Here is a 17,157-nt window from a genome sequence, read left to right as displayed (position 1 = left end):
ACAGGTGCCTTTACAATGCAGAAATCTGGCAGATGCCACTTAATCAAGTGGTTAAACTTAGCCTCACCACTAGCAGAACCACCTGACAACAACTGCAATGCCCTAAGAAAGACTCATCTTCACATAGGTAGTATTCTTGCCAAAAGCAGAAACAATTACACAAATCTACACTGTAGGGTATCTACAAAACTGGCCTAAACTCTTCAAAAGTGTCAACGTGATGAAGGAAAAAAAGGGCTAGAAATCAAAACTAGAGACGTGACAACTAAATGCAGTCTGTGATACTTTACTGATTCCTGGATTTAAAACAAAAAGCTATAAAGGACATCACTGGAACAACTGGTGAATTTAGTATGAATAAGGACTGTGCATGAGAGCAATACTTCTAGGAATCTTGTTAAAATGCATATCCTGATTCAGTAGGTCTAGCGTAGGAAGAGTCTGCGTTTCTCACAAGTGCTCAGGGAGAGCAGACACTGGTTCTTGGACCATTCTTAAATTTTAAATTAAATAATGTTACTGCATCAATGTAAACTTTCTTGTGTGATATTGTAGTTATATAAGAGCAATGTCGTTATTCTTAGCAGTTACATGTTGAAGAACTAAAGGGTAAAGTACCCTGGTACCTAGAGCTTACTGTCAAATGCCTCAGAAAAATGTTTATATAGAGCAACTGAGCAAATTTTGAACAAGTTAATAATAACTGGTGAATCTAGGTGAACTGATAAACTAAGTGTTCATTGTATTACCCTTTCAACTTTTCTGTACATTTAAAGATTAAAAAAAAGTTGGGGGAAAACGCTCACATTCTAGACAAGAAAATAGTTACAATACATCAGCAACTATGAAATTGCAAATTGCTCCATCAGTGCACAAGAGGAGCACCCAGGAGAGTCCCCAACTGGCCAGGAGTCCTCCCTGAGGGTACAATGTACAGGATGGGGGGTGGGGGTGAGGCAGCTGTTTCAGATTCTGCAAAGGGACAGTGGCACCAAAAAACTTTGGCTCCCTCTAAGAACCACAAATGTGAGTGAAAAAAAAAAAAAAGAAGAAGATAAAGAGTGAAGTGGTAAAAGAAAGGCTGAAAGATAAGCAAAGAAGCTAAAAAAGGTTACAGGTTTGGACTTCATCTTTCCTACTTAAAAAAACTTGGGACCCATTCTGTTTTTACTATTTATACTAGTTAAGAAATCCTGAACCACCAAACTCCCCAGCCCCGCCCCCACCCCCCACCCCACCCCCGCCAGAAAAAAACAAAGGAACAAACCCTACCTCTTACAGTCACCACAGTGAAGGCTAAAAGCAGCCAGCAAGTGCCTTCCTGGCCAGACTGGCATCTCCCCAATCTAAAGGACTTCACACACACAACTGTAGAGCTGAGTTCCTCAAAAATCCACAGGCCCCAAACCAAGCATTTTCCCACCAATCTGTTCCCCTGTGGCCTTCCCCATCTCCACTGACCAAGGTTCCACCAAACCAGGACCCAAAGAATGAGGCTCTACAACCCCCTTTTCTCCTTTTCCCTCCCCCACCTCTGCACCTCAATAAAAATCTTTCTCTAATAAGTCTTCCCATCCTCGGGGCTCTCCTAGATCCTGATTTAGACTATCTAGGAGTCTTCTCCTAACAGGCCTAATTATTTATCATCATTGTAGGGTCAACTCCCCTCTGAAAAGTAACTTGGAATTGCTTCCAGACAGGATGAAGCCTAAACTCTTCGGAACAAACCTGACGCCCACACTACCCTGTCAGCCTCATCACCTGCCTGCATGCCGTGAAACTCTTCTCCAGTGCTTGTGCATCTCCCCAGAGCTTTATGCAAGCCCTTTCCTCTGCTCAGACCACCCTTCCAGACTTTTCTATCTTCAAGACTCACACAAACGCACTCTGCTTCCTCAGAAAGAGATGTTCTCCAGTTTCTGGATTCCCCCAGCATTTTAAAAGCATCTCATCTCTATCAGAGCCCCTGTCACAGAGCAGTGTGTATCTCTCCTGAAACCGAGAGCTCTCCGAGCACAGGGACAGACATGGCTTTTTTGAGCGTGGTAACTGCCATCTAAAACATTCTATAAGTTACTAACTAAATTGGCTGAAACCTGTTTTAGGTTTCATCTAGCATGTAAAAAGAAATAAGCCCTAGCTCGTGTGTGTGGCTCAGTGGATTGAGTGCTGGCCTGCAAAGCAAAGGGTCGCCGGCTCAATTCCCAGTCAGGGCACATGCCTGGGTTGTGGGACAGGTCCTCAGTGTGGGGCGTGCAAGAGGCAAACCACACATTGATGTTTCTCTCCCTCTCTTTCTCCCTCCCTTCCCCCCTCTAAAAATAAATAAGCCTTTAAAATATATATAAAGAAATAAGAAATGTCTCTTATACAAATTAACAAAAATGGGTACAGATTGCTATTTCTTACCTATCTCTGGTATTACTAAAGCTAATCCCATTAGTTTGTAAATCCCCTGAGGTTAGCAACGGTGATTGTAGTCTTAACATCTCTCCCAGCACCTGCTTTGAAATGCAGACTTACAATAAATGTATAGTATTTAACTGAATCCTTCCTACTGCAGTAGAGATACAGCAAACTAAATACTGCCCTAGACCCTGACTCAATACAGATACCCAAAACACATCACATCTTTCACTGGTCTTAATGACCCTAAAGAAGCTTAAATTTCTCTCAAAGGTTGCCATCTTTCATTTCCGTGGATTTCCCCCACTTCTCTCAAGCTATCAAACTCACATTTCACTTAGCCACTTCTCTGCAAAACAACAGGTTTCTAAACATACACTTCAAAGTCAGTCCAGAGCTTTTCTGAGAACATGATGACCCCCAGGTCCAAGGAAGCAAGAAAATGATATGATGATTACAAAAAACCTTTGCCAATTTAGAGATTCCCCAGAATAGAAAATCTCCATAAACACTGACTTGTCAGTGATAGTAACTTACTCTTTCAGCTTCTCCCTTACTCACTGCACTATCATTTTTCATAAACCATGATTAACAGTCTGGATTAATACTGAAATATTTAACATTATGAAATATTCAATATACAATGACAGAATAGTAACAATGCATCTTTGCTTGGAAAGAAAGCAGGTATTGGAGCTGCACAGGGCAAATGGACTATTAACAAAGACTCCCATCCTTCATGTCACTAGAAATGCATTTTCTGAGTTATGACAGCACTTTCAGTTTCAAGAACACTCTGCAGTCCAACCTGGTTAATAAACCAGTACAGGATTATGTAAATTGATAATTAGCCAGGCTTCTAACTCACACCTTCAATTCCTAATGTCAAATACTCCCAAAATAAAATAAACCGCAGCAATAAGACATTTTCAAAATACAACTGATGATCTACTTATGTGTTACAGTATTTGATAATAAAATCTCAGAACAAGAAAATGAGAGAAATCCACAGCTTAATGTAATTCAATGGAATAGCCAAAACAATCCAGGAAAGAATTAGTCTTTAAATTATCAACTAAGGAATAAGATTAGTTAGCCCTGACCAGGTTACAGCATCATCCTAATAAAGCCAAGGCTACAGGTTTGATCCGTGGTCAGGGCACATACAAGAATCAACCAATGACTGGGGTGGGGTGGAGGGATGGGGAGAAAAGGCACACAACTGTAATTGAATAACAATAAAAAAATTAAATTAAAAAAAAAGAACCAATGAATGCATAAATAAGTGAAACAACAAACTGATGTTTCTCCCTTCTTCTCTCTCTCTCAGATCAATCAATAAATTTAAAAATAAAAGAGTAAGACTAGTTATTTAATACTAAAGTTAAATTGGAATAAATTATTAATTACATAATTTTAATACAAGTGATAAGTTTTATTCTCTGTAAAGCCCTCTGAGTCTTTTTTTAAAAATCTTACAGATGAAAATTATAATAACTTCCATGATATAATGCCCTCTCTTCTTTTGCTATAATGGGAACATGGAACAGATGACAAGAAATTTTAAAAATCAAATCATACTACCCATATGATGGTAACTGTTTCCAATGATCAAATCTTTGTTATAAATGTTTAGAATAACACTTGAAGTTGCCTTTCAAACTGTATTTACATTATATGCATTACTCCAAACTTGCAGCCAGTGAAAAAGCACAAATTAAATTCCAATCAAAGAGTAGGGTTGACAGATGACAGTTCATCAACAAGTAAATAGAAATGCATGCTAATTTCAAGCTCCATTAGAAATGAAGTTGGGGCATGCTTGAACGTGGAGAAGAAAATATTTGACAGTTTTAAAAAAAGAAGAAAATAATGAACATTTAGAGGCTCCAACAGAGAAAGGGCAATGTTGAAGTTTTATTTTGAAACACGGTTATTTCTGCACACTTTGAACTTTCAATAATGGATAAATTTAGTATAGTGCTCTTAAAATGAGCAAGCAGCATGACACAGGGCCAGTCAAGCCAGACTGTCCACTTCCCCACAATGTCTGGCCCACTCGACCAACACCCACACCGCTGGGGCACTGAGCAGACCACCAAGCTGCACAAGCAACACTTTCTAGGTCTGGAAGCAAGCACTGGCACCTGGGCAAATTTTCAGAATTGTTGCTCTGAAACTTTCCCAGATGCCTGATGTGCTGGACTTCTTGAGAAAATAGAAGGTACTACTATGACTTAAACCTTCGAACATGTGCTGTATAACCAAAATTCCCAAGTCTTCTAAAGGTGTGGTTTCAGTCACTCATGAGGGAAAAATGACTTGGACTAAGAAAGCTGAAAGGATAACTGACTTCACATTTTTAACTATTTCCTTATTTTATATGTAGAAAGTAACAAAATATACATTTTGAATGAATTTATTTTTAACCTGTTCATTTTTTTTCACTTTTTACATGCAACGAAATTCACTTTTGGCATACTATTCTATGACATTTGACAAACTTAAAACAGTTACGTAATCACCTCCACAATCAAAATATAGAAAAGTTAAACCACAAAATTTAAATGCACGAACATTATTAGCTTCAAATGCTAATTTGGCATCAAATAAGCAGTGTGGTACTGGCATAGAGAAAAAGAGATAAACACAATAGAACCGAAATTTGCAACACAATATATAGTCAAATAATTTTTGACAAAGGTGTCAAGATTATTCAATGAGGAAAGGACAGACTTTCAACAGTGGTGCTGAGAAGATGGTAAATCCACATGTAAAAGGATGAATTTGGACCATTACCTAAGAACATACACCCAAAATAACTCAAAATGGATCAAAGACCTAAATGGATGCACTAAAACAATAAAACTCTTAGACGATAACATAAGGCAAAATGTACATGACAATGGATTTGGCAATGATTTCTTGGGTATGACACCAAAGGAAACCCCAGGTAGGTGCCAAAGAAAAAATAGATATGTGGAACTTTTTCAAAATAAAAACGTTTCATAACTTCCAATAAAGATGGAGGCATAGGTAAATTCGGCTTGCCTCCTCGCACAACCACAGCAAAAATTACAATTAAACTACCAAACAACTAGCACCAAGAATCATCAGAAAATCGAGCTGTATGAAGTCTAACAACCAAGGAATTAAAGAAGTCACATTCATCCAAACAGGTAGGAGGGACAGAAACATGGAACAGGTAGTCCCACACCCACGCTGTGGTGGATAAAAATCGGAAGGGATAGCTCAGGAGCGAGGGATCTCAGCCCCACACCAGACCATTCAGCTCAGGGCTCCAATGCCAGGAAAGTAAGTCCCCATAACTTCTGGCTGTAAAACCAGTGGAAGTTGGGGCAGTGAAAGAAACTGCAGGATTCTCAGGCATCTCCTCTTAAAGGGCCGGCAACAGACTTACGACTTGACTTAAGACTCATTCCCTCTGGGCTCCAGCAGCAGGATAGCAGCTGGAAGGGCACCAGTGGCATAAGGGGAGAAACGAAGTGTCTGGCATCAGGACAATTGCCAGGGGACAGCTTCCTCTCAGACCAAACTCCAGAGGCCCAGCAGCGGCCATTGTCCCTTCTCTGAGCCCTCTCCCACACAGAGTTGCCATATCTGAGACCCCATCAACCTGGTTCATATGGGTTGCCCCACCCTGGCGATTACCTAAGGCTCCACCTCATCCAACTTATGGGTGCGATTTTTCTACATTAGGCCATGTTACTAAGACAGGGAGTCAAAGCAGCTCTACCTAATACATAGAAACAAACACAGGAAGGCTGCCAAAATTAGGAGACAAAGAAATATGGCCCCTATGAGAACGGATAAAACTCCAGAAGAACTACTTAACAAAATGGAGATAAGCAATCTATCAGATGCAGAATTCAAAATACCGGTTATTAGGATGCTCAAGGAACTCATTGGGTACGTCAATAGCATAAAAAAGACCCAGGCAGAATGAAGGTTACATTAAGTGAAATAAAGAAAAATTTATAGGGAATCAGCAGTGGAATGGATGAAGCTAAGAATCAAATCAATGATTTGGAACATAAGGAAGGAAAAACATTCAATCAACAGCAAGAAGAAAAAAGAATCCAAAAACAGAGGATAGTGTAAGCAACCTCTGGGACAACTTCAAACATACTAACATTTGCATCATAGGGGTGCCAGAATGAGAAGAGAAAGAGCAAGAAACTGAAAATTTGTTTGAAAAAATAATGAAAGAAAACTTTCCTAATTTGGTGGAGGAAATAGACACATAAGTCCAGGAAGCACAGAGTCCCAAATAAGTTGGACCCAAAGAGGACCACACCAAGACACATCATAATTAAAATGTCAAAGGAGCAGCAAGAGAAAAAGCAGATAGTTACATACAAAGGAGTTTCCATAAGACTTTCAGCTGATTTCTCAAAAGAAACTTTGCAGGTTAGAAGGGACTGGCAAAAGTATTCAAAGTGATGTAAAGCAAGGACCTACAACCTAGATTACTCTATCCAGCAAAGATGTCATTTAGAATCAAAATAGAGATAAAGTACTTCCCAGACACGGTAAAGCTAAAGGAGGTCATCAACACCAAGCCACTACTGTATGAAATGTTAAAGGGACTTATTTAAGAAAAAGAAGGCATGTAGTTCAGCTGGTTAGAGTGTCGTCGTGATATGCCAACATTGTGAGTTCGATCCCTGGTCAGGCCACATCCAAGAATCGACAAATGAATGCATAAATAAGTGGGACAACAAATTGATGTTTCTCTCTCAAATCAATAAACAAAAACTTAAAAAAAAAAAAGAAAAAACAAAACTATGAACATTAAAAAAAGCAATAAATTCACAACTATCAATTAAATCTAAAAATTTTTAAAAACTGAACCTAAAGAATAAACTGAGCAAACAAGCAGAACAGAAACATAATCATGGGTATGGAGATCATTTGGAAGGTTATCGGCTGGGGAGGGGGAAGGATGAGAATGGGGGAAAAGGTTCAGGGATTAAGAAGTACAAATTGGGACTTCCAGCCAAGATGGAGGCATAGGTAGATACACACTGCCACTTTGCACAACCAAAAGGGGGACAATAATAAATTTAAAAACAAAAAACTACATCTGCCAGAAAATCGAACCGTATGGAAATCCGACATTCAGCCAGAATGGTAGGAGGAGCACAGACCCGCACCTGGGGTGGAGAGGACACGTGGCAAGACAGTGGTGGCAGGAGGACCCGGGTGGGCGAGGCACAGCTGGCAGACCCAGCAGTCCCACATTCGCATGCAGATAAACCAGAAGAAACAACTGGGGAGAGAGACAGACAGTGCAACCCAGGGCTCCAGCGCAAGGAAATAAAGCCGCACCACCTCTGGCTATAAAAACCTGTGGAAATTACGCCAACGGGAAAAACTCCCTGCCTCACAGGAGAGCTCGTTAGAGAGACCCAGAGGGTCCTAGAAGGTACACAAGCCCACACACCCTGGAATCAGCACCAGAAGGGCCCAATTTGCTTGTGGGTAGCAAGGGAAGTGACTGACAGCCTCAAGCAAGCAGCATTGTTCCCTCTCAGCCCCCTCCCCCAGGAAGTTCCTGAACTTCCTTCAGGGGTTGAAGGCTACAAGAAAACCGAGGCAGCTGTTTTGCATCTTAAGAAACTTAAGGCCTGGTCTATGGCCATACCACCCTGGATGTACCTGATCTTCTCTGATCTTGGAAGCTAAGCAGGGTAGGGCCTGGTTAGTACTTGGAAGGGAGAAACTTAGGGCCTGGAACAGTATCAAGAGGCCTATGTCTCTCAGCAAATGACAGCTAGCAAGGCAAAGTGAGAAATCATCATCATCACAAGGGACCTTATATCATCTATAATGAAGGCAACAGTATCAAGGTCTTCATAAACATCCCTGGAATTATGGTGCTTAATGTAAGCAAAGTGAACATTTTGAAACCTGCTGCTGGTGGGCATGTGGGCCATTTCTGCATTTGGACTGAAAGTGCTTTCCACAAGTTAGATGAACTATATTATACAGCACCTGGCATTAAGCTGCCTCCCTCAGCAGTAACTACAACCTTCCCATTGAGCCAGATGCTCAATACAAACCTTAGCAGAATCTTGAAAAGCCCAGAGATCCAAAAAGCCCTCCAAGAACCACACAAGATTCATCAGAGTCCTGAAGAAGAATCCACTGAAAAACCTGAGAATCAATGTTGAAGCTAAACCCATACGCAAAGACCATGCGCAGGAACACCATTCTTTGCCAGGTCAGGAACCACAACCTCCAGATGGAGAAAGCAGCAGCGCTAGAAGCCAAACCAAATAAGAAGGGGGTTCCAGGCAAGAAGCCTGTGTTTGGGAAGAAAAGAGAACTGCTGGCGTTAGGAAACAGAAGAAGCCTTTGGTGCAAATAAAGGCTACAGGTACCAAGAAACCAGCATGAGAAGCCTGCAGGAAAGAAACCCATCACAGAAGAATAGAAGCCTGCTGCATAAACCTAAATTTGTTTATTCCATAAAGGTTAAATCACTTTGCACAGCTAATTTTGAGCAAAAGTCTGATCAAAGGCAAAAAAATGCTATGTTAGCATTGTTCGATTACATATTTCATCAATTTTAAAGTATAGGCATTTCATATTCTTAAGTCTTTAAAATCTGGGTATGTCTTACAATTGATGGCATTTCCTAGTTTATTGGGAGTATTTCTTTTTCCTTAGTGGTGCATAATGGCTAACCTTATGTTACTAATAGCAGAAATGTTCAAGTTATGACCAATGGACAGATTATAACAGAACATATAAGGTAAAATCTGGTTTTTATAAAAGTTATATATATATAATCAATATACATGCCTAGAAAAAAAAAACATTAGAGGATATACACCAAAATGTTAACAGTATTTATGGATAATATGAATGAGCTTTACCCCCCCCAAAAAAAAACTTTAATAAATTGGATATAAAGCCATGCCTTCACCGCCATCTCAACCTGGCACAATCCTACATAGAGCCTAAGTAACTCAGTATGCATTAAACAGTATCTGCTATGGGTTTAGAAATAAGTCAGGTATCACAGGAGACAGGAAGATACAAAAGATTGTAATTGCCTTAAAGCTCAGCATCTGGCAAAAGAATTTATGGTCTAGAAGAGTCTTAAGAAAGGTAAATCAGCAACTTAATGTTATTTAAATACTAAACTAGCTCACTGGTTTTATTTGTAAGACAACCCACTTCATATGGATAAAAACTTGTCTTGTCCAACACTCCATAACTGAAAGAATAAATCAGCATTTCATCACATTAGAGGCTAAAATAAATATCCTTTGTAAATCATCTTATTCATTACACAGATGACAAAGTTCAAACTCTCAAGCTGGAACTCACAAGATTAAAAACTCCAAAAAACACATTATCACCATTTATCAGATAATAGACATCTAATCAATGACAAAATAGCAATAGCAGAAGACACCCTACTGCATAACTCTTTATTGTTTATTATGACCTGTTAAGAATTCCATTTTTTAAAAATTCTCTCCCGCAGATCTCCCTTGCTTACCATATGCTAGAGGGTAAAGTGGTTACTACAAAAGAATCTAGGAATCTAGTTCCTGCCCTCAAGATACCCACGGTTGGGCTGAGGGGCTGGGGGGCCATGGAGCAGGAGAAAGGCTCCATGGCGTTCCATATGGTCATGATTTCTAAGATGGCACCAAAAGCACAGGCAACAAAAGAAAAAATAGATAAACTGGACTTGATTAAAATTTAAAACTTTTGCCCTGGCTGGTGTGGCTCAGTGGGCTGAGTGCCGGCCTGTGAACCAAGGGGTCGCAGGTTCGATTCCTGGTCAGGGCACATGCCTGGGTTGCGGGCCAGGTTGCCAGTAGGGGGCGCAGGAGAGGCAACCACACATTGATGTTTCTCTACCTCTCTGTCTCCCTCCCTTCCCCTCTCTAAAAATAAATAAATAAAATTAAAAAAAATTAAAACTTTTGTGCATCAAAGGACATTATCAACAGAGTGAAAAGGCAATCTATAAAAAGTATTTTTGCAAATGATATACGATAAGGGATTAATATCCAGAATATTTAAAAACCTTTACAACTCAACAACAAAAAAAAGTATCTTTTTTGATTCAACGGATGTTATCAACAGGGTAAAAAGACAACCTATAAAATAAGAAAAAGTATTTGCAAATCATATATCTAGTAAGGCACAGGTGGCAAACACAAGGCCCGTGGGCTGAATCCGGCCCTGCCTGGCACCTTGTTTCTACCTGACGGCTGCGCCGAGCTCTCGCTTAACTGTTAAAGAGTAGGTACCTTTATACAGTCCTAAAATTACACTCCGCCCTTTGAAGGCAACCGCGAGGCTGATGTGGCGCCCTGGTGAAAATAAATTTGACACCCCTATAATAAGGGATTAATATCCATACTATTTAACAACCCAACAACAACACAAAAAACTGATTAAAATAGGCAAAGGACTTGAATAGAGATTTCTTCAAAGAGATATACAAATGACCAATAATCAAATTAAAAGATGCTCAACATCACTTAATTATTAGGGAAGGGCAAATCAAAACCACAATGAACTACCACCTCACATCCATTAGGATGGCTATTATTAAAAATAAAAATAAAAAATAAGTATTGGTGAGAATGTGGAGAAATTTGAAATTAGAATCCTTATATATTGCTGATAAAAACATAAAGTGGCACAGCTATTGTGGAAAACAGTATGGCATTCCTCAGAAACATAAGTATAAAATTACGATATAATCCAGAAATTCCACTTCTGGGACTCTACCCCCAAAAATTAAAAGCAGGAATGCAAACACACATTTGTACAACCATGTTCACAGCAACATTCACAACTGCCAAAAAGGGAGAGCAACCCAAGTGTCCATCAACAGATAAATAGATAATGGAATGTTATTCAGCCTTAAAAATTGACACATGCTACAACATGAGAACCTTAAAGAAATTATGCTACGTAAAACAAGCCAGTCATAAAAGAACAAATTTGCAATAGCAGAAGACACCCTACCACATAATTGTTTATTACACTTATTACTACCTTGAGTAGTCAAATTGTTCATTGTTTATACCACTTATATGAGGTACCTACAGCAGTCAAATTCAGAGGGAAAAAGTACAACAGTGGTTGCCAAGGGGCTGGAGGAAAAGAAGTGTAAGTTACTGTTTAATGAACATGGAGTTTCAGTTTGGGGAAATGAAAAAAGTCCTGGATATGGATGATGGTGATGGTTGTACAATGTGAATGCACTTAACGATACTGAAGTATATACATAAACAGTTAAAATGGGAAATTTTATGTATATTTTAGCACCAAAAAACCCCAGGATATGTGCCCTGGTTGATGTGGTTCAGTGGATTGAGTGGTGGCCTGCAAAACGAAAGGTGGCTGGTTCCATTCCCAGTCAGGGCACACGCCTGGGTTGCAGTCCAGGTCCCCAGCTAGGGGCTTGCGAGAAGCAATTGCTGGATGTATCTCTCACACATCAATGTTTCTCTCCCTCTTTCTCTCTCCCTTCACCTCTCTCTAAAGATAAATAAAATCTCTATTTTAATGTTTAAAAAAAACAGGATATGTGAGTGAGAATGTCATGATCAGGCACAAATTTTAGAATTTCAAATAAATTAAAAACTTTCAGCAATGATGACCTATGCCTCAATGAAAAACAATGTTAACCACCCTTCAGAGATGGATAGCGTTCGTGTCAAAGGATGGAGCACCCCAATACAAATGCTTGGCAAATGCAAAAGACATGCAGCAACAATTTACAGTAGAAAATAGGCTAAAAAAGTAATTTTTCACTTTTTTAAGGGCCAGAATTTAGAAGACCTTAAATTCCAATGCCAATCTAAGAGTCTAACGAGTGCAGCAACAAGACGGCAGTAAGTTTCACAAACGAGAGTTCTGCTTCTATGTAAGACTAAAAGGTGGAGGGGAAGACAGGAAGAAATTCAACTAACTCTGGTGAACACTTATTGAGCAATCTTAACTCTCAGATTAGAACCTGAAGGGAACAGAGGGATTGGTACTAACTGCAAAGGAACAAAATGGGATTCCTGGAGTACATGTAATTTTCTATTTCTTGATCTGGATGCTGGATATGAGTGGTATTCTGACAAACAATTTATTCAGCAGGTACTCATGACTTGAGTACTTTTCTACATGTATGTTATACTTCTATGTGTTTTACTTTAATTTTTAAAAATTTTATCAAAAACAAAGTCCTAGACCCCACTTCTAAGAAACCCCCAGGTGTGAGGAAGTCATACCTTAAAAATACTTATCAAAAAGTATATATATATTTATCAAACTGTACAAAAGATGCAACCACAGAATTTGCACAAAGTACCCAGAAGCCCCGAGAGCCAAGAGAAAATCCAGAGTCAGTGACATCTAAAGTGGGTTTTAAAAAGTACTTGAGTTTGTCAGATGGATGAGGGAGAGAAAAGGATGCTCCGGACAATAAAAAAGGGAAGAAAAAAAAATAGAACAATTTATCCAGAGAACAAGTAGTTTCATAGTTCAAAGATAAGAAGATAATCTAGAGTAAAAGCACAGAGAATGGAAAAAAGGAATTTATGTAAAATGAAGACCGGGTAGAGAAGATTTCATCTCTGCTTAGATCTGGGTAGAAAGAAAGAAGAATGAAATGGAGATAGTTCTCAATCTGACCAAAACAGCAATTTGGTATTCAAGATCCTCCATAATCTGTATCCTCATCTGCCACAGTTCCACCCAAAAGCCAGACTCCAGACAGAAAAGACTCTTTCCTCCTCCACTCAACAAAGTACCTAATTTGCCCTCCATACAGGGTAGAGTGCCAAAGACTAAGGCTGTCCATCCCTGTCCTCACAAAGCTGGCAGGCTCACTTTGTAGCACAAAAAGCAAACACGACGTCAATAATAGTACAGTATAATGGAGCACACCATCCGGTGAGAAGAGGTTTGCTACCAAAAAGTAAAGTGCTAATTTGTGTCCCAAGATAAGAGCATTACATGAAAGTGATGGTATACAAACGGGGCAGGGGCTGTATTCCTGCTGGGAGCATCACTGAGGAATCAAGTTACAGATAAACCTAGGTCCGACATCCAATCCATATCTAAGCCCTGTCTCCTTTCTCCAAAACCAGCTCCTTCATCCCCAACACATTCACTCCTCTCCCTAGCTCAACTCCCAACTTCCACTTGTACACAAATACAGGCCCTACAAGCACTAGCAAAGTGACCTTAAAAAGGAAATTAGATCATGAAACTCCCTACAATGGCCTCTTAGAGATCTTAGAATAAAATCCAAACATGTGACCTGGCATTTCCTGGCGAACTCATGTGAAGCCTCGCCCACCCAAAGTGTTCGAGCTACACAGGTCTTCTCTTAGGCCTCTAAACACATGGAGTTCTTCCCTACCTCAGGACTTTTACAGAGCAGAGGCCCCTGTTCTCTATCCAAATCTTCAGTAGCACCCATACCACCACCCCAACAACCAGACCTGTCTGTCAGGTCTCACACTATTGTTATTTTCTCAAAGAAATTCCAAGGCCCTGCCAGTTATTGCTGATTACCACCTCTTGTTTAGGTCTCCAAAAGAAAGAGTTGTCTCATTACAGGTGTGTTGAGTTTGAGCACCTGGGGCACCCAATAGCTCTCTGGTGTACAGGTGACTAAGACCTGCACTCAAAATTGCAGCTTGGACTTTAGCACACAAGTTTGGTGATAGAAAGACAGTTCTGAGAAGTGATCCTCAACTTGAATGAAGAAGGCACCCCTGATCCCTAAGTCACTGTATGGAATGAGATGTTGCTGATAGGAATGAGGGTGATGCCACATCAATGGCGCGAAGGACTGATATACAGAACAGAATTTTGGCTATGAGCAGACTGGGGGGACGGGGTGATGGAGAATGAGAGGCAAGAGCCAAAAGAATAAAGAAAACCAGGAGAGAGTTATATCACAATTCCACAAATTCCCATGCAGTTCTATGCTTCCTCCTTTGACAAAACCCTACTCATTTTCATCCAGTTCAAATGCCGCCCACCCCCCAAGCCTTTCTGGCCTTATCCAAACAAAAGAAGCCCCCTCCTCCATGCCTCTGTAAGTTTTCTCTTATCATTAGTATTGGGTTGGCCAAAAAGTCCGTTTGGTTTTTTCTGTAAAATAAAAGACACATTTTTCATTTTCATCAATAACTTTACTGATTTGGATATTTTGGGTATGTTGGCTACCTCCTGCTATTGGCTTCTAGTGGGGTGGAGGCCAGGGGTGCTGCTCACATCTTCCAATGCATAAGACAGCCCCACAGCAAATAATTATTTGGGCAAAATGTCAATAGTACAAGAAACTTTGCAAACTACTTTGACGCATTTGATCAGTCACAGCATCTCCTCCATACACTGCACAAATCTGGGGGTTTTTTGCATTTCAGTTGCATGTTTACCTTACTTGAAATAATAAAGCATAATATGCTGAAAATGTTGCATATTTTCTTCCATCTTCAATATTAAAATGGTTACACAAAAATTCACCAATTACTATTTTTTTTAAATGCATGCCAATATAACGGTTGTCACAATACAATCTAACAAAACTGTTTCAAATGAAGTTAAAGACAGTTAAGCACTACTAGAGCCATCCTACGAAAAAAACTAAATGAACTTTTTTGGCCAACCCAATGTTACATAAGATTAGACCCACACAAGTAACTCAAGTAACCCATCAGTACTGTTTAGGGCACTTAAAGCAATCTGCCTCCCTTCTACTACACACACCTGGGGGTGTACCTTCCCTATTACACAGTGAGCTCTCAGGGGTAGAGGCCGTTATCTTAGTTACCAGTGGGTCCTTAAGAACATGGGCAAAGAAATTATTTTTTAACAATAAAAGTCAAGAAGAGTAAATAAGTGGACAGAGATCATGGACAATTTCTCTGCTCCTTCCTCTTGTAAAACAAATAACACATCCTATTTACTTTGATTTACCAATTTGTTTCTTAAAGTAACAGACACCTGTACAGTCTTAAAAAAAAAAAATCACTGCTAAACAAAATATCCGAAATGTGTATCCTGTTGCAACAATACGGTGTAATCACTTCCTTCAACACAAATATGAAATGCCCTTAACTTAGTTGGAGACTTAACATATTCTTTTCTAAATTGTGAATTCTGTACAAAACAAACACAAAAATGTTACAAAGACGCAGGAGGACAACAGAGGGTGTCAATCCTGGAGTTGAGCCAATTGCCGCCTGCATTATTGGGAAGCCATTCCTGCCAGGCCAAGGTTGGGCATTCAGTCAACATTTTTTCCAACAAGTGCTTCACTACGCGCACACTCCTTTAAAAGTCAACAACAACAACAAAAAAAGACACTAAGGCCACTCAGAACTAGGGCTGATCCGAGCTGAGCTTCCAGTTAACCAGAACAAGAAACCCGAGGAACAGCGCAACGAAGGTTAACTCGGTACCCGCCAGAAGTCCGCACGGGCGTGGCGCACCTTCCCGGGCAGACGGGGTCAGAGAAAGCGAGCGCACAAACTTTCGCGTTCGTTCGCGCCCGGGAATGCGGGTGTGCGGGCCGGCCGACTTTCCGGCCCGCAGACCGCGAAGTTTCGGCGACGGGGGCGGGGGGTGCGAGCGCGGAAACCACAAACCACAGTCACTTCCCCGGGAAACTCGGCTCCCGAACGTCCCCGCACCGCGAACAACGCGCAGACGCCTCAGCACCCGGCAGCCCGGGGGGCCCAGCGGGGGCCTGGCGCGCGCACCGAGTCCGCCCGAACAAAGTTTAGAAGCCGGGAGAAACTTTCCCGAGAAGGAGAGCGGCGGCCGCGCGGGGCCTGTGACTCGCCGGGCCCCAGCCGCCGTGGCCCCTCAACTTCCCGAGCGCCAGGAAAGGCCGGCCCCGCCCGGCCGGCCACGGCCCAGGCCCAGGGTCCCGCGGGGCGAGCGGGCCGGACGCCGCCACGGCGCCAGTCCGGAGCCCGATTCGCGGCGGGGTCCCGGAGGAGACGGCGCCCCTCCCGACCCCCTGAAGAGCCCTCCGGCCCGGCTGGGGAGTCCACGCCCGCGCGAAGAGAGTTACCTGCGGCGAACGGGGCGAGGGCAGTAAAATTCCCGAGGCCCGATGCCGACCGAGGCCGCTTTGTCTTCCTCCCGTCCGGCTCCGAGGAGGAAATGGGCCGCCGGACGCCCCCGCCCCCGGCCCGCCCCCCGCCCGCGGCCCCCGCCCCGCGGCCTGGGCGCCGCCCGCCCGCCCTTCCCGGCACCTCCCTCCGACGCGCTCTTCCCGGCGCCTCCCGCCGCTGCCCTGCTTTCCCGGCCCTCGCTTTGGGGGAGAGCACCCCACCGAGAGAGCCTGGCGACGCCGGGCTGGAACCCCCAAAAGGACCTCGTGCACCCTGCCCTTCCCGCCTTTCCCCTGCAGTTAACGCCTCCCAGGCTCCTAGTGGGCTCTCAAGCAGGGAATGCCCTCCCACCCCACCCCGGGCCCCGAGAGGAAGGAGGAGCGGTGATTCCCGGAACAGCCGGAGTGGGAGGGAGGGCAGGTGAGTCACCGCTCAGCGCCCAGGTGAGTCTCCGGGCGCGGTCCGTGAAGGCCCCGTCTCTGACTGGTGCCCCAAGGAGCTGGGCACACTCCTCTGAGGAGTGCCACGGGTGCTTCCCAGTCACAGCCTTCCAGAAAAGTGCCGCAGGCCCACCCCCTGCTTTACAAGAGAAACTGAGGCCTCAAGGCTTGTGGCA

The 17,157-nt window shown here is 42.2% G+C and overlaps 1 protein-coding gene across 1 annotated transcript in view; it reads right to left on the bottom strand.

The window, feature by feature from the left end:
• Positions 1-16,635, bottom strand: part of CTNNA1 (catenin alpha 1) — a 167,475-nt gene extending 150,840 nt beyond the window's left edge. The window contains exon 1 of the mRNA XM_053913257.1: positions 16,499-16,635. The gene's annotated coding sequence lies outside the window, so the exon portion shown is untranslated. The remainder of the gene's footprint in view (positions 1-16,498) is intronic.
• Positions 16,636-17,157: the final 522 nt, after the last annotated feature.

The sequence above is a fragment of the Desmodus rotundus genome, chromosome 10, assembly GCF_022682495.2.
Source record: "Desmodus rotundus isolate HL8 chromosome 10, HLdesRot8A.1, whole genome shotgun sequence".
Lineage (NCBI taxonomy): Eukaryota > Metazoa > Chordata > Mammalia > Chiroptera > Phyllostomidae > Desmodus > Desmodus rotundus.
Note: the sequence above shows the minus strand (reverse complement) of the source record. Positions and strands in the feature narration are given on the sequence as shown.